The following is a 23838-nucleotide window of genomic DNA, read 5'->3' as shown; positions in this document are numbered from 1 at the left end:
TGTTGCTACATGGCAGTGGTTAGCGGTGTTGCTACATGGCAGTGGTCTAAGTTAGCGGTGTTGCTACATGGCAGTGGTTAGCGGTGTCGCTACATGGCAGTGGTCTAAGTTAGCGGTGTTGCTACATGGCAGTGGTCTCGGTTAGCGGTGTTGCTACATGGCAGTGGTTAGCGGTGTTGCTACATGGCAGTGGTCTCGGTTAGCAGTGTTGCTACATGGCAGTGGTTAGCGGTGTTGCTACATGGCAGTGGTCTAAGTTAGCGGTGTCGCTACATGGCAGTGGTCTAAGTTAGCGGTGTTGCTACATGGCAGTGGTCTCGGTTAGCGGTGTTGCTACATGGCAGCGGTCTCGGTTAGCAGTGTTGCTACATGGCAGTGGTCTCGGTTAGCGGTGTTGCTACATGGCAGCGGTCTCGGTTAGCGGTGTTGCTACATGGCAGTGGTTAGCGGTGTTGCTACATGGCAGTGGTCTCGGTTAGCGGTGTTGCTACATGGCAGTGGTCTAAGTTAGCGGTGTTGCTACATGGCAGTGGTCTAAGTTAGCGCTGTTGCTACATGGCAGTGGTCTAAGTTAGCAGTGTTGCTAGATGGCAATGGTTAGCGGTGTTGCTACATGGCAGTGGTCTAACTTAGCGGTGTCGCTACATGGCAGTGGTCTAAGTTAGCGGTGTTGCTACATGGCAGTGGTCTCGGTTAGCGGTGTTGCTACATGGCAGCGGTCTCGGTTAGCGGTGTTGCTACATGGCAGTGGTTAGCGGTGTTGCTACATGGCAGTGGTCTCGGTTAGCGGTGTTGCTACATGGCAGTGGTCTAAGTTAGCGGTGTTGCTACATGGCAGTGGTCTAAGTTAGCGCTGTTGCTACATGGCAGTGGTCTAAGTTAGCAGTGTTGCTAGATGGCAATGGTTAGCGGTGTTGCTACATGGCAGTGGTCTAAGTTAGCGGTGTTGCTACATGGCAGTGGTTAGCGGTGTTGCTACATGGCAGCGTTCTCGGTTAGCGGTGTTGCTACATGGCAGTGGTTAGCGGTGTTGCTACATGGCAGTGGTCTCGGTTAGCGGTGTTGCTACATGGCAGTGGTCTAAGTTAGCGGTGTTGCTACATGGCAGTGGTCTAAGTTAGCGCTGTTGCTACATGGCAGTGGTCTAAGTTAGCAGTGTTGCTAGATGGCAATGGTTAGCGGTGTTGCTACATGGCAGTGGTCTAAGTTAGCGGTGTTGCTACATGGCAGTGGTTAGCGGTGTTGCTACATGGCAGCGGTCTCGGTTAGCGGTGTTGCTACATGGCAGTGGTTAGCGGTGTTGCTACATGGCAGTGGTCTAAGTTAGCGGTGTTGCTACATGGCAGTGGTTAGCGGTGTTGCTACATGGCAGTGGTTAGCGGTGTTGCTACATGGCAGCGGTCTCGGTTAGCGGTGTTGCTACATGGCAGTGGTCTAAGTTAGCGGTGTTGCTACATGGCAGTGGTTAGCGGTGTTGCTACATGGCAGTGGTCTAAGTTAGCGGTGTTGCTACATGGCAGTGGTTAGCGGTGTTGCTACATGGCAGCGGTTAGCGGTGTTGCTACATGGCAGTGGTCTCGGTTAGCGGTGTTGCTACATGGCAGTGGTTAGCGGTGTTGCTACATGGCAGCGGTTAGCGGTGTTGCTACATGGCAGTGGTCTCGGTTAGCGGTGTTGCTACTTGGCAGTGCCAGTAGATGACCAGTTGATGGCAGACAGTGCCTAGCAACAGCAACAGTCTCTCATCACTCTGTGTGGAATAGGAAGCTGCTACAGTAAACAGGAAGTGACGGCTGCTTAGCTGTTCCCCCCGTCCTCCCTCCTCTGCTCCTCCTCTCCCCTCCCTCTGTTCTCCAGACTGAATATAGGACTGTGATGATGGTGATGGCCTGAAGTGTCGTGCAGAATGTGTTTGTGTTTTCTTTGAGGATGTGTGTGTGTGTGTGTGTGTGTGTGTGTGTGTGTGTGTGTGTGTGTGTGTGTGTGTGTGTGTGTGTGTGTGTGTGTGTGTGTGTGTGTGTGTGTGTGTGTGTGTGTGTGTGTGTGAATGGAGAGAGCTGGGTAGACAGGCTGTATTGAAGCAGAGGGGCTATGAACAAAAGGTCTAATGCTGCAGGAAGGACATAGCAGAGAGAGAGAAGAAGAGAGATGGAGAGAGATAGTGGAGGGAGAGAGAGAGAATGAAAGAGAGAGAGAGAAGAAGAGAAAGAGAGAGAGGAGAGAGACAGAGAGAGCGAGAGGAGGAGAGAGAGGAAACAGAGAGAGGACGAGAGAGACAGAGAGAGCGAGAGGAGTAGAGAGAGCGGGAGAGAGAGCGAGAGGAGGAGAGAGAGAGATAGAAGGAAACAGAGAGAGGAGGAGAGAGAGAGAAAGAGAGAGAGAGAGGGGAGGCAAGGAAGGATAGAGGAGTGAGAGGAAGAGAGTGCCAGAACTCAAAGTGAGTGCAGCTAAATCTCTCAAAGCTCAGTCAATAAAACAGAGGGCTCTTAGAAAACAAACCCTTCTCCACTATGTCAAGACACTTCTACACTATGTCAGGACCCTTCTACACTATGTCAGGACCCTTTTACACTATGTCAGGACCCTTCTACACTATGTCAGGACCCTTCTACACTGTAGGATATCTTCTACACTATGTCAGGACCCTTCTACACTATGTCAGGACCCTTCTACACAGTAGGAAATCTTCTACACTATGTCAGGACCCTTCTACACTATGTCAGGACCCTTCTACACTATGTCAAGGCACTTCTACACTATGTCAGGACCCTTCTACACTATGTCAGGACCCTTCTACACTATGTCAGGACCCTTCTACACTGTAGGAAATCGTCTACACTATGTCAGGACCCTTCTACACTATGTCAGGACCCTTTTACACTATGTCAGGACCCTTCTACACAGTAGGAAATCTTCTACACTATGTCAGGACCCTTCTCCACTATGTCAGGACCCTTCTACACTATGTCAGGACCCTTCTCCACTATGCCAGGACCCTTTATACTATGTCAGGACCCTTCTACACTATGTCAGGACCCTTCCACAATGTAGGAAATCTTCTACACTATGGCAGGACCCTTCTCCACTATGTCAGGACCCTTCTACAATGTAGGAAATCTTCTACACTATGTCAGGACCCTTCTCCACTATGTCAGGACCCTTTTACACTATGTCAGGATCATTCTACAATTAGGAAATCTTCTACACTATGTCAGGACCCTTCTCCACTATGTCAGGACCCTTTTACACTATGTCAGGACCCTTCTACAATGTAGGAAATCTTCTACACTATGTCAGGACCCTTCTCCACTATGTCAGGACCCTTTTACACTATGTCAGGATCATTCTACAATTAGGAAATCTTCTACACTATGTCAGGACCTTTCTCCACTATGTCAGGACCCTTCTACACTATGTCAGGACCTTTCTACACTATGTCAGGACCCTTCTACACTATGTCAGGACCCTTTTACACTATGTCAGGACCCTTCTACACTATGTCAGAACCCTTCTACACTATGTCAGGACCCTTCTACACTATGTCAGGACCCTTCTACACTATGTCAGGACCTTTCTACACTATGTCAGGACCCTTCTCTACTATGTCAGGACCCTTCTACAATGTAGGAAATCTTCTACACTAGAAGAGAAAGAGAGAGAGGAAACAGAGAGGAGGAGAGAGAGAGAGAACGAGAGGAGGAGAGAGAGAGAGAGCGAGAGAGAGAAAGAGAGAAAGAGAGAAAGAAACAGAGAGAGGAGGAGAGAGGAGGAGAGAGAGGTGAGGCAATGAAGGATAGAGTAGTCAGAGGAAGAGATTGCCAGAACTCAGTGAGTGCAGCTAAATCTCTCAGAGCTCAGTCAATAAAACAGAGGGCTCTTAGAAAACCATCCCTTCGACACTGTCAGGACACGTCTACACTGTCATAACCCTTTTCCACTATGTCAGGACCCTTCTGCACTATGTCAGGACCCTTCTACACTATGTCAGGACCCTTCTACACTATGTCAGGACCCTTCTACACTGTCATAACCCTTTTCCACTATGTCAGGACCATTTTACACTATGTCAGGACCCTTCTACACTGTAGGAACCCTTCTACACTATGTCAAGACACTTCTACACTATGTCAGGTCAATTCTACACTATGTCAGGACCCTTCTACACTATGTCAGGACCCTTCTACACTATGTCAGGACCCTTCTACACTATGTCAGGACCCTTCTACACTATGTCAGGACATCTTCTACACTATGTCAGGACCCTTCTACACTATGTCAGGACCCTTCTACAATGTAGGAAATCTTCTACACTATGTCAGGACCCTTCTACACTATGTCAGGACCCTTTTACACTATGTCAGGACACTTCTACACTGTAGGAAATCGTCTACACTATGTCAGGACCCTTCTACACTATGTCAGGACCCTTTTACACTATGTCAGGACACTTCTACACTGTAGGAAATCTTCTACACTATGTCAGGACCCTTCTCCACTATGTCAGGACCCTTCTACACTATGTCAGGACCCTTCTACACTATGTCAGGACCCTTCTACAATGTAGGAAATCTTCTACACTATGTCAGGACCCTTCTCCACTATGTCAGGACCCTTCTACAATGTAGGAAATCTTCTACACTATGTCAGGACCCTTCTACACTATGTCAGGACCCTTCTCCACTATGTCAGGACCCTTTTACACTATGTCAGGATCATTCTACAATTAGGAAATCTTCTACACTATGTCAGGACCCTTCTCCACTATGTCAGGACCCTTCTACACTATGTCAGGACACTTCTACAATGTAGGAAATCTTCTACACTATGTCAGGACCCTTCTCCACTATGTCAGGACCCTTTTACACTATGTCAGGATCATTCTACAATTAGGAAATCTTCTACACTATGTCAGGACCCTTCTACACTATGTCAGGACCCTTTCTACACTATGTCAGGACCCTTCCTACAATGTAGGAAATCTTCTACACTATGTCAGGACCCTTCTCCACTATGTCAGTACCCTTCTCCACTATGTCAGGACCCTTCTAATCTATGTCAGGACCCTTCTACACTATGTCTGCACCCTTCTACGCTGTAGGAAACTTTCTACACTATGTCAGGAGCCTTCTCTACTATGTCAGGACCCTTCTCCACTATGTCAGGACCCTTCTACGCTATGTCAGGACCCTTCTACACTATGTCAGGACCCTTCTACACTGTAGGAAATCTTCTACAGTAGAAGAGAAAGAGAAAGAGGAAACAGTGAGGAGGAAAGTGAGAGAGAACGAGAGGAGGAGAGAGAGAGAAAGAGAGAGAGAGAGGTGAGGCAATGAAGGATAGAGTAGTGAGAGGAAGAGAGTGCCAGAACTCAGTGAGTGCAGCTAAATCTCTCAAAGCTCAGTCAATAAAACAGAGGGCTCTTAGAAAACCATCCCTTCGACAATGTCAGTACACGTCTACACTGTTAGAACCCTTTTCCACTATGTCAGGACCCTTCTGCACTATGTCAGGACCCTTCTACACTATGTCAGGACCAGTCTACACTGTCAGAACCCTTCTACACTATGTCAGGACCCTTCTGCACTATGTCAGGACCCTTCTACACTATGTCAGGACCCTTCTACACTGTCATAACCCTTTTCCACTATGTCAGGACCATTTTACACTATGTCAGGACCATTTTACACTATGTCAGGACCCTTCTATGGTGTCAGAACCCTTTTACACTGTCAGAACCCTTCTACACTATGTCAGGACCCTTCTACACTATGTCAGGACCCTTCTACACTATGTCAGGACCCTTCTCCACTATGTCAGGACCCTTCTACACTATGTCAGGACCCTTCTCCACTATGTCAGGACCCTTCTAACTATGTCAGGACCCTTCTCCACTATGTCAGGACCCTTCTACAGTATGTCAGGACCCTTCTCCACTATGTCAGGACCCTTCTCCACTATGTCAGGACCCTTCTACACTATGTCAGGACCCTTCTCCACTATGTCAGGACCCTTCTACAATGTAGGAAATCTTCTACACTATGTCAGGACCCTTCTACACTATGTCAGGACCCTTCTCCACTATGTCAGGACCCTTTTACACTATGTCAGGATCATTCTACAATTAGGAAATCTTCTACACTATGTCAGGACCCTTCTCCACTATGTCAGGACCCTTCTACGCTGTAGGAAATCTTCTACACTATGTCAGGACCCTTCTACACTATGTCAGGACCCTTCTCCACTATGTCAGGACCCTTCTACAATTAGGAAATCTTCTACACTATGTCAGGACCCTTCTCCACTATGTCAGGACCCTTCTACGCTATGTCAGGACCCTTTCTACACTATGTCAGGACCCTTCTACATGTAGGACCCTTCTACACTATGTCAGGACCCTTCTACCACTATGTCAGGACCCTTCTACACTGTAGGACCCTTCTACACTATGTCAGGACCCTTCTACACTATGTCAGGACCCTTCTAATCTATGTCAGGACCCTTCTACACTATGTCAGGACCCTTCTATACTTTAGGAAATCTTCTACACTAGAAGAGAAAGAGAGAGAGAACGAGAGGAGGAGAGAGAGAGAGAGCGAGAGAGAGAGAAAGAGAGAAAGAAACAGAGAGAGGAGGAGAGAGAGAGAGAGAGAGAAAGATAGAGAGAGAGGTGAGGCAATGAAGGATAGAGTAGTGAGAGGAAGAGAGTGCCAGAACTCAAAGTGAGTGCAGCTAAATCTCTCAGAGCTCAGTCAATAAAACAGAGGGCTCTTAGAAAACAAACCCTTCTACACTGTCAGGACACGTCTACACTGTCATAACCCTTTTCCACTATGTCAGGACCCTTCTGCACTATGTCAGGACCCTTCTACACTATGTCAGGACCCTTCTACACTGTCATAACCCTTTTCCACTATGTCAGGACCCTTTACACTATGTCAGGACCCTTCTACACTGTAGGACCCTTTTACACTATGTCAGACCTTCTACACTATGTCAGGCTTCTACACTATGTCAGGACCCTTCTACACTATGTCAGGACCCTTCTACACTATGTCAGGACCCTTCTACACTATGTCAGGACCCTTCTACAATGTAGGAAATCTTCTACACTATGTCAGGACCCTTCTACACTATGTCAGGACCCTTTTACACTATGTCAGGACCCTTCTACACTATGTCAGGACCCTTCTACACTGTAGGAAATCGTCTACACTATGTCAGGACCCTTTTACACTATGTCAGGACCCTTCTACACAGTAGGAAATCTTCTACACTATGTCAGGACCCTTCTCACTATGTCAGGACCCTTCTACACTATGTCAGGACCCTTCTACACTATGTCAGGACCCTTCCACAATGTAGGAAATCTTCTACACTATGGCAGGACCCTTCTCCACTATGTCAGGACCCTTCTACAATGTAGGAAATCTTCTACACTATGTCAGGACCCTTCTACACTATGTCAGGACCCTTCTCCACTATGTCAGGACCCTTTTACACTATGTCAGGATCATTCTACAATTAGGAAATCTTCTACACTATGTCAGGACCCTTCTACACTATGTCAGGACCCTTAGGACCCTTCTACACTGTCAGGACACGTCTACACTGTCAGGACCCTTCTCCACTATGTCAGGACCCTTCTGCACTATGTCAGGACCCTTCTACACTATGTCAGGACCCTTCTACACTGTCAGGACCCTTCTACACTGTCAGAACCCTTCTCCACTATGTCAGGACCATTTTACACTATGTCAGGACCCTTCTGCACTATGTCAGGACCCTTCTACACTATGTCAGGACCCTTCTACACTGTCATAACCCTTTTCCACTATGTCAGGACCCTTCTACACTATGTCAGGACCCTTCTACACTGTCAGAACCCTTTTACACTGTCAGAACCCTTCTACACTATGTCAAGACACTTCTACACTATGTCAGGACCCTTCTCTACTATGTCAGGACCCTTCTCCACTATGTCAGGACCCTTCTACGCTATGTCATGACCCTTCTACACTATGTCAGGACCCTTCTAGAGGCTCTACCTGTCAGGACCCTTCTACACGGTCCACCTGTCAGGACCCTTCTACACTTTAGGAAATCTTCTACACTATGTCAGGACCCTTCTCCACTATGTCAGGACCCTTTTACACTATGTCAGGATCATTCTACAATTAGGAAATCTTCTACACTATGTCAGGACCCTTCTCCACTATGTCAGTACCCTTCTCCACTATGTCAGGACCCTTCTACACTATGTCAGGACCCTTCTACGCTATGTCAGGACCCTTCTACACTATGTCAGGACCCTTCTAATCTATGTCAGGACCCTTCTACACTATGTCAGGACCCTTCTATACTTTAGGAAATCTTCTACACTAGAAGAGAAAGAGAGAGAGAACGAGAGGAGGAGAGAGAGAGAGAGCGAGAGAGAGAGAAAGAGAGAAAGAAACAGAGAGAGGAGGAGGAGAGAGAGAGAGAGAAAGATAGAGAGAGAGGTGAGGCAATGAAGGATAGAGTAGTGAGAGGAAGAGAGTGCCAGAACTCAAAGTGAGTGCAGCTAAATCTCTCAGAGCTCAGTCAATAAAACAGAGGGCTCTTAGAAAACAAACCCTTCTACACTGTCAGGACACTTCTACACTATGTCAGGACCCTTCTACACTATGTCAGGACCCTTCTGCACTATGTCAGGACCCTTCTACACTATGTCAGGACCCTTCTACACTGTCAGAACCCTTTTCCACTATGTCAGGACCCTTCTACTGGTGTCAGGACCCTTCTACACTGTCAGGACCCTTCTACACTATGTCAAGACCCTTCTACACTATGTCAGGACCCTTCTACACTATGTCAGGACCCTTCTACACTATGTCAGGACCCTTCTACAATGTAGGAAATCTTCTACACTATGTCAGGACCCTTCTACACTATGTCAGGACCCTTCTACACTATGTCAGGACCCTTCTACACTATGTCAGGACCCTTCTACACTGTCAGGACCCTTCTACACTATGTCAGGACCCTTCTACACTATGTCAGGACCCTTTCTCCACTATGTCAGGACCCTTCTACACTATGTCAGGACCCTTCTACACAGTAGGAAATCTTCTACACTATGTCAGGACCCTTTTACACTATGTCAGGACCCTTCTACACAGTAGGAAATCTTCTACACTATGTCAGGACCCTTCTCCACTATGTCAGGACCCTTTTACACTATGTCAGGATCATTCTACAATTAGGAAATCTTCTACACTATGTCAGGACCCTTCTCCACTATGTCAGGACCCTTTTACACTATGTCAGGACCCTTCTACACATGTAGGAAATCTTCTACACTATGTCAGGACCCTTTTACACTATGTCAGGACCCTTCTACAATGTAGGAAATCTTCTACACTATGTCAGGACCCTTCTACACTATGTCAGGACCCTTCTCCACTGTCAGGACCCTTTTACACTATGTCAGGATCATTCTACAATTAGGAAATCTTCTACACTATGTCAGGACCCTTCTATGCTATGTCAGGACCCTTCTACACTATGTCAGGACCCTTCTAATCTATGTCAGGACCCTTCTACACTATGTCAGGACCCTTCTACACTATGTCAGGACCCTTCTAATCTATGTCAGGACCCTTCTACACTATGTCAGGACCCTTCTATACTTTAGGAAATCTTCTACACTAGAAGAGAAAGAGAGAGAGAACGAGAGGAGGAGAGAGAGAGAGAGCGAGAGAGAGAGAAAGAGAGAAAGAAACAGAGAGAGGAGGAGAGAGAGAGAGAGAGAGAGAAAGATAGAGAGAGAGGTGAGGCAATGAAGGATAGAGTAGTGAGAGGAAGAGAGTGCCAGAACTCAAAGTGAGTGCAGCTAAATCTCTCAGAGCTCAGTCAATAAAACAGAGGGCTCTTAGAAAACAAACCCTTCTACACTGTCAGGACACGTCTACACTGTCATAACCCTTTTCCACTATGTCAGGACCCTTCTGCACTATGTCAGGACCCTTCTAATCTATGTCAGGACCCTTCTCCACTATGTCAGGACCCGTCTACACTATGTCAGGACCCTTCTGCACTATGTCAGGACCCTTCTACACTATGTCAGGACCCTTCTGCACTATGTCAGGACCCTTCTACACTATGTCAGGACCCTTCTACACTGTCATAACCCTTTTCCACTATGTCAGGACCCTTCTACACTATGTCAGGACCCTTCTACAATGTAGGAAATCTTCTACACTATGTCAGGACCCTTCTACACTATGTCAGGACCCTTTTACACTATGTCAGGACCCTTCTACACTATGTCAGGACCCTTCTACACTGTAGGAAATCGTCTACACTATGTCAGGACCCTTTTACACTATGTCAGGACCCTTCTACACAGTAGGAAATCTTCTACACTATGTCAGGACCCTTCTACACTATGTCAGGACCCTTTTACACTATGTCAGGATCATTCTACAATTAGGAAATCTTCTACACTATGTCAGGACCCTTCTCCACTATGTCAGGACCCTTTTACACTATGTCAGGACCCTTCTACAATGTAGGAAATCTTCTACACTATGTCAGGACCCTTTTACACTATGTCAGGATCATTCTACAATTAGGAAATCTTCTACACTATGTCAGGACCCTTCTACACTATGTCAGGACCCTTCTACGCTGTAGGAAACTTTCTACACTATGTCAGGACCCTTCTCTACTATGTCAGGACCCTTCTCCACTATGTCAGGACCCTTCTATGCTATGTCAGGACCCTTCTACACTATGTCAAGACACTTCTACACTATGTCAGGACCCTTCTACACTATGTCAGGACCCTTCTACACTATGTCAGGACCCTTCTACACTGTAGGAAATCTCTACACTATGTCAGGACCCTTCTACACTATGTCAGGACCCTTTTACACTATGTCAGGACCTTCTACAAGTAGGAAATCTTCTACACTATGTCAGGACCCTTCTCCACTATGTCAGGACCCTTCACACTATGCAGGACCCTTCTACACTATGTCAGGACCCTTTACACTATGTCAGGACCCTTCTACACTATGTCAGGACCCTTCTACACAGTAGGACCCTTCTACACTATGTCAGGACCCTTTTACACTATGTCAGGACCCTTCTACACAGTAGGAAATCTTCTACACTATGTCAGGACCCTTTCTACCACTATGTCAGGACCCTTCTACAATGTAGGAAATCTTCTACACTATGTCAGGACCCTTCTCCACTATGTCAGGACCCTTTTACACTATGTCAGGATCATTCTACAATTAGGAAATCTTCTACACTATGTCAGGACCCTTCTCCACTATGTCAGGACCCTTTTACACTATGTCAGGACCCTTCTACAATGTAGGAAATCTTCTACACTATGTCAGGACCCTTCTCCACTATGTCAGGACCCTTCTACCTATGTCAGGATCATTCTACAATTAGGAAATCTTCTACACTATGTCAGGACCCTTCTACACTATGTCAGGACCCTTCTACACTATGTCAGGACCCTTCTACACTATGTCAGGACCCTTCTCCACTATGTCAGGACCCTTCTACCTGCTACCTGCTCCAGGACCCTTCTACACTATGTCAGGACCCTTCTGCACTATGTCAGGACCCTTCTACACTATGTCAGGACCCTTCTACACTGTCATAACCCTTTTCCACTATGTCAGGACCCTTCTACTCTATGTCAGGACCCTTCTACACTGTCAGAACCCTTTTACACTGTCAGAACCCTTCTACACTATGTCAGAGACCCTTCTACACTATGTCAGGACCCTTCTACACTATGTCAGGACCCTTCTACACTATGTCAGGACCCTTCTACAATGTAGGAAATCTTCTACACTATGTCAGGACCCTTCTACACTATGTCAGGACCCTTCTACACTGTAGGAAATCGTCTACACTATGTCAGGACCCTTCTACACTATGTCAGGACCCTTTTACACTATGTCAGGACACTTCTACACTGTAGGAAATCTTCTACACTATGTCAGGACCCTTCTCCACTATGTCAGGACCCTTCTACACTATGTAAGGACCCTTCTACACTATGTCAGGACCCTTCTACACTGTAGGAAATCGTCTACACTATGTCAGGACCCTTTTACACTATGTCAGGACCCTTCTACACAGTAGGAAATCTTCTACACTATGTCAGGACCCTTCTCCACTATGTCAGGACCCTTTTACACTATGTCAGGATCATTCTACAATTAGGAAATCTTCTACACTATGTCAGGACCCTTCTCCACTATGTCAGGACCCTTTTACACTATGTCAGGACCCTTCTACACTATGTCAGGACCCTTCTACACTATGTCAGGACCCTTCTACACTGTCATAACCCTTTTCCACTATGTCAGGACCCTTCTATGGTGTCAGAACCCTTTTACACTGTCAGAACCCTTCTACACTATGTCAAGACACTTCTACACTATGTCAGGACCCTTCTACACTATGTCAGGACCCTTCTACACTATGTCAGGACCCTTCTAAAATGTAGGAAATCTTCTACACTATTTCAGGACCCTTCTACACTATGTCAGGACCCTTTTACACTATGTCAGGACCCTTCTACACTATGTCAGGACCCTTCTACACTGTAGGAAATCGTCTACACTATGTCAGGACCCTTTTACACTATGTCAGGACCCTTCTACACAGTAGGAAATCGTCTACACTATGTCAGGACCCTTTTACACTATGTCAGGACCCTTCTACACAGTAGGAAATCTTCTACACTATGTCAGGACCCTTTTACACTATGTCAGGACCCTTCTACACAGTAGGAAATCTTCTACACTATGTCAGGACCCTTCTCCACTATGTCAGGACCCTTTTACACTATGTCAGGATCATTCTACAATTAGGAAATCTTCTACACTATGTCAGGATCCTTCTCCACTATGTCAGGACCCTTTTACACTATGTCAGGACCCTTCTACAATGTAGGAAATCTTCTACACTATGTCAGGACCCTTTTACACTATGTCAGGATCATTCTACAATTAGGAAATCTTCTACACTATGTCAGGACCCTTCTACACTATGTCAGGACCCTTCTACGCTGTAGGAAACTTTCTCTACTATGTCAGGACCCTTCTCCACTATGTCAGGACCCTTCTATGCTATGTCAGGACCCTTCTACGCTGTAGGACCCTTCTAACTATGTCAGGACCCTTCTCACTATGTCAGGACCCTTCTCCACTATGTCAGGACCCTTCTAATCTATGTCAGGACCCTTCTACACTATGTCAGGACCCTTCTATACTTTAGGAAATCTTCTACACTAGAAGAGAAAGAGAGAGAGAACGAGAGGAGGAGAGAGAGAGAGAGCGAGAGAGAGAGAAAGAGAGAAAGAAACAGAGAGAGGAGGAGAGAGAGAGAGAGAGAGAGAAAGATAGAGAGAGAGGTGAGGCAATGAAGGATAGAGTAGTGAGAGGAAGAGAGTGCCAGAACTCAAAGTGAGTGCAGCTAAATCTCTCAGAGCTCAGTCAATAAAACAGAGGGCTCTTAGAAAACAAACCCTTCTACACTGTCAGGACACGTCTACACTGTCATAACCCTTTTCCACTATGTCAGGACCCTTCTGCACTATGTCAGGACCCTTCTACACTATGTCAGGACCCTTCTACACTATGTCAGGACCCTTCTACACTGTCATAACCCTTTTCCACTATGTCAGGACCATTTTACACTATGTCAGGACCCTTCTGCACTATGTCAGGACCCTTCTACACTATGTCAGGACCCTTCTACACTGTCATAACCCTTTTCCACTATGTCAGGACCCTTCTACTCTATGTCAGGACCCTTCTACACTGTCAGAACCCTTTTACACTGTCAGAACCCTTCTACACTATGTCAAGACACTTCTACACTATGTCAGGACCCTTCTACACTATGTCAGGACCCTTCTACACTATGTCAGGACCCTTCTACAATGTAGGAAATCTTCTACACTATGTCAGGACCCTTCTACACTATGTCAGGACCCTTTTACACTATGTCAGGACCCTTCTACACTATGTCAGGACCCTTCTACACTGTAGGAAATCGTCTACACTATGTCAGGACCCTTTTACACTATGTCAGGACCCTTCTACACAGTAGGAAATCTTCTACACTATGTCAGGACCCTTCTCCACTATGTCAGGACCCTTTTACACTATGTCAGGATCATTCTACAATTAGGAAATCTTCTACACTATGTCAGGACCCTTCTCCCTAGCAGGCCCTACCTGTCAGGACCCCCGTGGTCTCCACTATGTCAGGACCCTTTTACACTATGTCAGGATCATTCTACAATTAGGAAATCTTCTACACTATGTCAGGACCCTTCTACACTATGTCAGGACCCTTCTACGCTGTAGGAAACTTTCTACACTATGTCAGGACCCTTCTCTACTATGTCAGGACCCTTCTCCACTATGTCAGGACCCTTCTATGCTATGTCAGGACCCTTCTACACTATGTCAGGACCCTTCTAATCTATGTCAGGACCCTTCTACACTATGTCAGGACCCTTCTACACTATGTCAGGACCCTTCTCCACTATGTCAGGACCCTTTTACACTATGTCAGGACCCTTCTACACTATGTCAGGACCCTTCTACACTGTCATGAACCCTTTTCCACTATGTCAGGACCCTTCTACTGGTGTCAGAACCCTTTTACACTGTCAGGACCCTTCTACACTATGTCAAGACACTTCTACACTATGTCAGGACCCTTCTACACTATGTCAGGACCCTTCTACACTATGTCAGGACCCTTCTCCACTATGTCAGGACCCTTTTACACTATGTCATGACCCTTCTCCACTATGTCAGGACCTTTCTACAATGTAGGAAATCTTCTACACTATGTCAGGACCCTTCTACACTATGTCAGGACCCTTTTACACTATGTCAGGACCCTTCTACACTATGTCAGGACCCTTCTACACTGTAGGAAATCGTCTACACTATGTCAGGACCCTTTTACACTATGTCAGGACCCTTCTACACAGTAGGAAATCTTCTACACTATGTCAGGACCCTTCTACACTATGTCAGGACCCTTCTACACTATGTCAGGAAATCCCTTCTACACTATGTCAGGACCCTTCTACACTATGTCAGGACCCTTCTACACTGTCAGGACAAGTCACCTTCTACCACTATGTCAGGACCCTTCTGCACTATGTCAGGACCCTTCTACACTATGTCAGGACCATTCTACAATGTAGGAAATCTTCTACACTATGTCAGGACCCTTCTCCACTATGTCAGGACCCTTTTACACTATGTCAGGACCCTTCTACAATGTAGGAAATCTTCTACACTATGTCAGGACCCTTTTACACTATGTCAGGATCATTCTACAATTAGGAAATCTTCTACACTATGTCAGGACCCTTCTACACTGTCAGGACCCTTCTACGCTGTAGAACCCTTCTCACTATGTCAGGACCCTTCTCCACTATGTCAGGACCCTTCTATGCTATGTCAGGACCCTTCTACACTATGTCAGGACCCTTCTAATCTATGTCAGGACCCTTCTACACTATGTCAGGACCCTTCTACACTATGTCAGGACCCTTCTAATCTATGTCAGGACCCTTCTACACTATGTCAGGACCCTTCTATACTTTAGGAAATCTTCTACACTAGAAGAGAAAGAGAGAGAGAACGAGAGGAGGAGAGAGAGAGAGAGCGAGAGAGAGAGAAAGAGAGAAAGAAACAGAGAGAGGAGGAGAGAGAGAGAGAGAGAGAAAGATAGAGAGAGAGGTGAGGCAATGAAGGATAGAGTAGTGAGAGGAAGAGAGTGCCAGAACTCAAAGTGAGTGCAGCTAAATCTCTCAGAGCTCAGTCAATAAAACAGAGGGCTCTTAGAAAACAAACCCTTCTACACTGTCAGGACACGTCTACACTGTCATAACCCTTTTCCACTATGTCAGGACCCTTCTGCACTATGTCAGGACCCTTCTACACTATGTCAGGACCCTTCTACACTGTCAGGACCCTTCTACACTGTCAGAACCCTTCTCCACTATGTCAGGACCATTTTACACTATGTCAGGACCCTTCTGCACTATGTCAGGACCCTTCTACACTATGTCAGGACCCTTCTACACTGTCATAACCCTTTTCCACTATGTCAGGACCCTTCTACTCTATGTCAGGACCCTTCTACACTGTCAGAACCCTTTTACACTGTCAGAACCCTTCTACACTATGTCAAGACACTTCTACACTATGTCAGGACCCTTCTACACTATGTCAGGACCCTTCTACACTATGTCAGGACCCTTCTACAATGTAGGAAATCTTCTACACTATGTCAGGACCCTTCTACACTATGTCAGGACCCTTTTACACTATGTCAGGACCCTTCTACACTATGTCAGGACCCTTCTACACTGTAGGAAATCGTCTACACTATGTCAGGACCCTTTTACACTATGTCAGGACCCTTCTACACAGTAGGAAATCTTCTACACTATGTCAGGACCCTTCTCCACTATGTCAGGACCCTTTTACACTATGTCAGGATCATTCTACAATTAGGAAATCTTCTACACTATGTCAGGACCCTTCTCCACTATGTCAGGACCCTTTTACACTATGTCAGGACCCTTCTACAATGTAGGAAATCTTCTACACTATGTCAGGACCCTTTTACACTATGTCAGGATCATTCTACAATTAGGAAATCTTCTACACTATGTCAGGACCCTTCTACACTATGTCAGGACCCTTCTACGCTGTAGGAAACTTTCTACACTATGTCAGGACCCTTCTCTACTATGTCAGGACCCTTCTCCACTATGTCAGGACCCTTCTATGCTATGTCAGGACCCTTCTACACTATGTCAGGACCCTTCTAATCTATGTCAGGACCCTTCTACACTATGTCAGGACCCTTCTACACTATGTCAGGACCCTTCTCCACTATGTCAGGACCCTTTTACACTATGTCATGACCCTTCTCCACTATGTCAGGACCTTTCTACAATGTAGGAAATCTTCTACACTATGTCAGGACCCTTCTCCACTATGTCAGGATCCTTTTACACTATGTCAGGACCTTTTTACAATGTAGGAAATCTTCTACACTATGTCAGGACCCTTCTCCACTATGACAGGACCCTTCCACACTATGCCAGGACCCTTCTACACTATGTCAGGACCCTTCTACACTATGTCAGGACCCTTTTACACTATGTCAGGACCCTTATTCACTATGTCAGGACCCTTCTCCACTATGTCAGGACCCTTTTACACTATGTCATGACCCTTCTCCACTATGTCAGGACCTTTCTACAATGTAGGAAATCTTCTACACTATGTCAGGACCCTTCTCCACTATGTCAGGATCCTTTTACACTATGTCAGGACCTTTTTACAATGTAGGAAATCTTCTACACTATGTCAGGACCCTTCTCCACTATGACAGGACCCTTCCACACTATGCCAGGACCCTTCTACACTATGTCAGGACCCTTCTACACTATGTCAGGACCCTTTTACACTATGTCAGGACCCTTATTCACTATGTCAGGACCCTTTTACACTATGTCATGACCCTTCTACACTATGTCAGGACCCTTCTACAATGTAGAAAATCTTCTACACTATGTCAGGACTCTTCTCCACTATGTCAGGACCCTTCTCCACTATGTCAGGACCCTTCTCCACTATGTCAGGACCTTTCTACAATGTAGGAAATCTTCTACACTATGTCAGGACCCTTCTACACTATGTCAGGACCCTTCTACAATGTAGGAAATCTTCTACACTATGTCAGGACCCTTCTCCACTATGTCAGGATCCTTTTACACTATGTCAGGACCCTTTTACAATGTAGGAAATCTTCTACACTATGTCAGGACCCTTCTCCACTATGACAGGACCCTTCTACACTATGCCAGGACCCTTTACACTATGTCAGGACCCTTCTACACTATGTCAGGACCCTTTTACAATTTAGGAAATCTTCTACACTATGTCAGGACCCTTCTACAATGTTGGAAATCTTCTACACTATGTCAGGACCCTTCTCCACTATGTCAGGACCCTTCTACACTATGCCAGGACCCTTTACACTATGTCAGGACCCTTCTACACTATGTCAGGACCCTTTTACAATGTAGGAAATCTTCTACACTATGTCAGGACCCTTCTACACTATGTCAGGAACCTTCTCCACTATGTCAGGACCCTTCTCCACTATGTCAGGACCTTTCTCCACTATGTCAGGACCCTTCTACACTATGTCAGGACCCTTCTCCACTATGTCAGGACCCTTCTATGGTGTCAGAACCCTTTTACACTGTCAGAACCCTTCTACACTATGTCAAGACACTTCTACACTATGTCAGGACCCTTCTACACTATGTCAGGACCCTTCTCCACTATGTCAGGACCCTTCTCCACTATGTCAGGACCCTTCTCCACTATGTCAGGACCTTTCTCCACGGTGTCAGGACCCTTCTAATCTATGTCAGGACCCTTCTACACTATGTCAGGACCCTTCTACACTATGTCAGGACCCTTCTCTACTATGTCAGGACCCTTCTACACTATGTCAGGAGCCTTCTACACTATGTCAGGACCCTTCTACACTATGTCAGGACCCTTCTACACTATGTCAGGACCCTTCTACACTATGTCAGGACCCTTCTCTACTATGTCAGGACCCTTCTACACTATGTCAGGACCCTTCTACACTATGTCAGGACCCTTCTCTACTATGTTAGGACCCTTCTACACTATGTCAGGACCCTTCTACACTATGTCAGAACCCTTCTACACTATGTCAGGCTGGTTTGGCACAGTGATGTCGAAAGCATCTACTGTAAGTTATTCATCCTGACAGTGAGTTTAGCTCAGAGCTCATCAGAGGTTATGTCCCCTGTGTCACTACGGTATGGTCTTAAGGTTTTTTCCTGTGGGTTCATTTCCTGTTCCTGTTGCCGTCCGATATGACCATTCAGAGCCATACAGCTGCACCGATAGGTACTATAGCTTTGTGTGGCATTTTCCTATTCCAAGTCAAATAATTAGCCTGAAGAGAAACAATGTGTTATTTATAAACTAAATGGCTGGATTGGGATTGAAAAAGTACGGAGACATCTAGGTGAAAAACACAAACTGGACCTCACTGTCTACTGGAACTAGAATACTGTTTTCTTCTCTGGTTTTCAGGTGGTGAAAGATGAGCAGTCCTTTTGCTGTATGACGCTTCCTGAAACACCCCGCGGTATACCAACCTCCGACCGCTGGAGACCTCCTCAGCTAACAAGCATCGGATAGAAAACACCATCACTGTCTTTTACCTCTGAGAGGAGAAACGGATGAAATTCACAATGGAAAAGATGAGAAAACATGACTCACTGGAGGACAGGGCTCTGACATGCCTTTCCATTAGGGACAACATCACTGACAGGATATAGAATACTCTACCTGGACAACATCCCTGACAGGATATAGAATACTCTACCTGGACAACATCACTGACAGGATATAGAATACTCTACCTGGATAACATCCCTGACAGGAAATAGAATACTCTACCTGGATAACATCACTGACAGGATATAGAATACTCTACCTGGATAACATCCCTGACAGGAAATAGAATACTCTACCTGGATAACATCACTGACAGGAAATAGAATACAACATCACTGACAGGATATAGAATACTCTACCTGGATAACATCACTGACAGGATATAGAATACTCTACCTGGACAACATCACTGACAGGATATAGAATACTCTACCTGGACAACATCCCTGACAGGATATAGAATACTCTACCTGGATAACATCACTGACAGGATATAGAATACTCTACCTGGACAACATCCCTGACAGGATATAGAATACTCTACCTGGACAACATCACTGACAGGATATAGAATACTCTACCTGGACAACATCCCTGACAGGATATAGAATACTCTACCTGGATAACATCACTGACAGGATATAGAATACTCTACCTGGATAACATCACTGACAGGATATAGAATACTCTACCTGGACAACATCACTGACAGGATATAGAATACTCTACCTGGACAACATCACTGACAGGAAATAGAATACTCTACCTGGATAACATCACTGACAGGAAATAGAATACTCTACCTGGATAACATCACTGACAGGATATAGAATACTCTACCTGGACAACATCACTGACAGGATATAGAATACAACATCACTGACAGGATATAGAATACTCTACCTGGATAACATCCCTGACAGGATATAGAATACTCTACCTGGACAACATCACTGACAGGATATAGAATACTCTACCTGGATAACATCACTGACAGGAAATAGAATACAACATCACTGACAGGAAATAGAATACTCTACCTGGACAACATCACTGACAGGATATAGAATACTCTACCTGGATAACATCACTGACAGGATATAGAATACTCTACCTGGATAACATCACTGACAGGAAATAGAATACTCTACCTGGATAACATCACTGACAGGATATAGAATACAACACCTGGACAACATCACTGACAGGATATAGAATACAATATCACTGACAGGAAATAGAATACTCTACCTGGACAACATCACTGACAGGATATAGAATACTCTACCTGGATAACATCACTGACAGGATATAGAATACTCTACCTGGATAACATCACTGACAGGATATAGAATACTCTACCTGGACAACATCACTGACAGGATATAGAATACTCTACCTGGATAACATCCCTGACAGGATATAGAATACTCCACCTGGATAACATCACTGACAGGATATAGAATACTCTACCTGGATAACATCACTGACAGGATATAGAATACTCTACCTGGATAACATCACTGACAGGATATAGAATACAACATCACTGACAGGATATAGAATACTCTACCTGGATAACATCCCTGACAGGATATAGAATACACAATGCATCTGACACAGATTTAACTACGTGGACAACATTACTGACAGAGATTTAAACAGGTGGACAACACTGTGTCTGATATGGACAGGAGACACCAGCACTGCTCTGATGACCTGCAGAGAAGAGAGGACACAAACAGACAGAGATTTAAACCAGGTGGACAACACTGTGTCTGATATGGACAGGAGACACCAGCACTGCTCTGATGACCTGCAGAGAAGAGAGGACACAAACAGACAGAGATTTAAACCAGGTGGACAACACTGTGTCTGATATGGACAGGAGAAAGCAGCACTGCTCTGATGACCTGCAGAGAGGACAGGAGACAAAGAGACAGATGTACAGAAGACGTTACTTGAATCGTCTTCCACATACACGTGAATAATGTATAGTCATTTGTAAACCCACTGATCTTGGTGCCCTTTGCTTAATGTATTCAACATGACCCCGGGACAACTTACTCCTTCTAAGGCTGAGAAACAGGTGTGTGAAAATATATGACAGATAATGACAACAATACGACGGGGGGTTTTCTGTATGCAGACATTGAATAATATCATGTTCTGTATAGATATGACAACAATACGACGGGGGTTTTCTGTATGCAGACATTGAATAATATAATGTTCTGTATAGATATGACAACAATACGACGGGGGTTTTCTGTATGCAGACATTGAATAATATCATGTTCTGTATAGATATGACAACAATACGACGGGGGTTTTCTGTATGCAGATATTGAATAATATCATGTTCTGTATAGATATGACAACAATACGACGGGGGGTTTTCTGTATGCAGACATTGAATAATATCGTGTTCTGTATAGATATGACAACAATACGACGGGGGTTTTCTGTATGCAGACATTGAATAATATCGTGTTCTGTATAGATATGACAACAATACGACGGGGGTTTTCTGTATGCAGACATTGACTAATATAATGTTCTGTATAGATATGACAACAATACGACGGGGGTTTTCTGTATGCAGACATTGAATAATATAATGTTCTGTATAGATATGACAACAATACGACGGAGGGTTTTCTGTATGCAGACATTGACTAATATCATGTTCTGTATAGATATGACAACAATACGACGGAGGGTTTTCTGTATGCAGACATTGACTAATATAATGTTCTGTATAGATATGACAACAATACGACGGGGGTTTTCTGTATGCAGACATTGAATAATATCATGTTCTGTATAGATATGACAACAATACGACGGGGGTTTTCTGTATGCAGACATTGAATAATATCATGTTCTGTATAGATATGACAACAATACGACGGGGGTTTTCTGTATGCAGACATTGAATAATATCATGTTCTGTATAGATATGACAACAATACGACGGAGGGTTTTCTGTATGCAGACATTGAATAATATCATGTTCTGTATAGATATGACAACAATACGACGGGGGTTTTCTGTATGCAGACATTGAATAATATCATGTTCTGTATAGATATGACAACAATACGACGGGGGTTTTCTGTATGCAGACATTGAATAATATCATGTTCTGTATAGATATGACAACAATACGACGGGGGTTTTCTGTATGCAGACATTGAATAATATCATGTTCTGTATAGATATGACAACAATACGACGGGGGTTTTCTGTATGCAGACATTGAATAATATCATGTTCTATACCAAAACATATTCTTGAAAACAAGTACAGCATGTAAACCAGAAATAAAGGCAGATCATAGTTTTAATTCTGTGTCAACAAACTGTTCTAAAAATATGTATCTTGTTCTTCTCGGCTCTGTTGGCTGGTGGAGTTGCTTCATTGTTAAATCTATATTTTTTTTAAAGGTATGATAAATATATATATATATGTTTTATATGAAAAAGGGATTGGTTTAAAACTGGAGATTTTATTTGATAGATTTATAACATTCAATTATGTTTGTTTTTTTTTACATTTCTTTTATGTTGATAAAATGTTTTGCCTTGATGAGAACATGGCAGGCAGGTAGAGGGTGACTAAAAACAAAATGGCTTCCTTTCAAAACAATCCCGTTCCGTGTTCACGTGCTAATCGGAACTTGGACATTTCAGACATGCTAACTGGTTGTGGTTACACACGCGCCCGCGTTCAACCAGTTAGAAAGTCTGAATTTCCTAGTTCCGACTAGCAAGTGAACACGGCGTTAAACCCCCCCATTTTCCGCGCAGGGATATGACATCATCAGTATGAATCTGCTGCAGGTGTTTTGACGAATGTTTATATGTTGTTGTTTAAAATAAAAATTTTTTTTTTTTTTTTATCATTTAAATGATTGATTGTTTTTAAAAAAAATCATTTAAATGATTGCTTGTTTTTTTAAAACATTTAAATTATTAATTAAATAATTTTTTTAAAATCATTTTAAATGATTGATTGTTTTTTAAATTTTTATCATTTTAATGATTGATTGTTTGATTTTTTAAAACATTTAAATTATTAATTTTTTTTTTAAATTTTTATCATTTTAAATGATTGATTGTTTTTTAAATTTTTATCATTTTAATGATTGATTGTTTGATTTTTTAAAGCATTTAAATTATTATTTTTTTTATTTTTTTTTAATCATTTTTAATGATTGATTGTTATTTAGTTTTTTAATCAGAATGCTGTATCTCTGTTAATTGATTGAAGGCATCTACCTCAGTGTCCGCATCACGTTTCATTTCCAACAGCAGCTGTGACCCCTGGGGTCGTGTTCCAATGGAAGACAACAGGAAGGGGACTACCTTGAGTTGAACAATAAGAAACACTCACCCCGTGTTAACTATGTCACCCCGTGTTACCCCGTGTTAACTATGTCACCCCGTGTTAACTATGTCACACCGTGTCACCCCGTGTT

At 44.3% G+C, this 23838-nt stretch overlaps 1 long non-coding RNA gene across 1 annotated transcript in view; it reads left to right on the top strand.

The window, feature by feature from the left end:
• The window catches only part of LOC123728299 (uncharacterized), a 34794-nt gene extending 11288 nt beyond the window's left edge, over nucleotides 1-23506 (top strand). Inside the window, exon 2 of the long non-coding RNA XR_006760214.2 lies at nucleotides 19209-23506. This is a non-coding gene — a long non-coding RNA (uncharacterized LOC123728299). The remainder of the gene's footprint in view (nucleotides 1-19208) is intronic.
• Nucleotides 23507-23838: the final 332 nt, after the last annotated feature.

The sequence above is a fragment of the Salmo salar genome, chromosome 07 (genome assembly GCF_965601325.2).
Source record: "Salmo salar chromosome 07, fSalSal1, whole genome shotgun sequence".
NCBI lineage: Eukaryota > Metazoa > Chordata > Actinopteri > Salmoniformes > Salmonidae > Salmo > Salmo salar.
The sequence above is the reverse complement of the archived record's forward strand: the minus strand, read 5'-3'. Positions and strand labels throughout refer to the sequence as shown.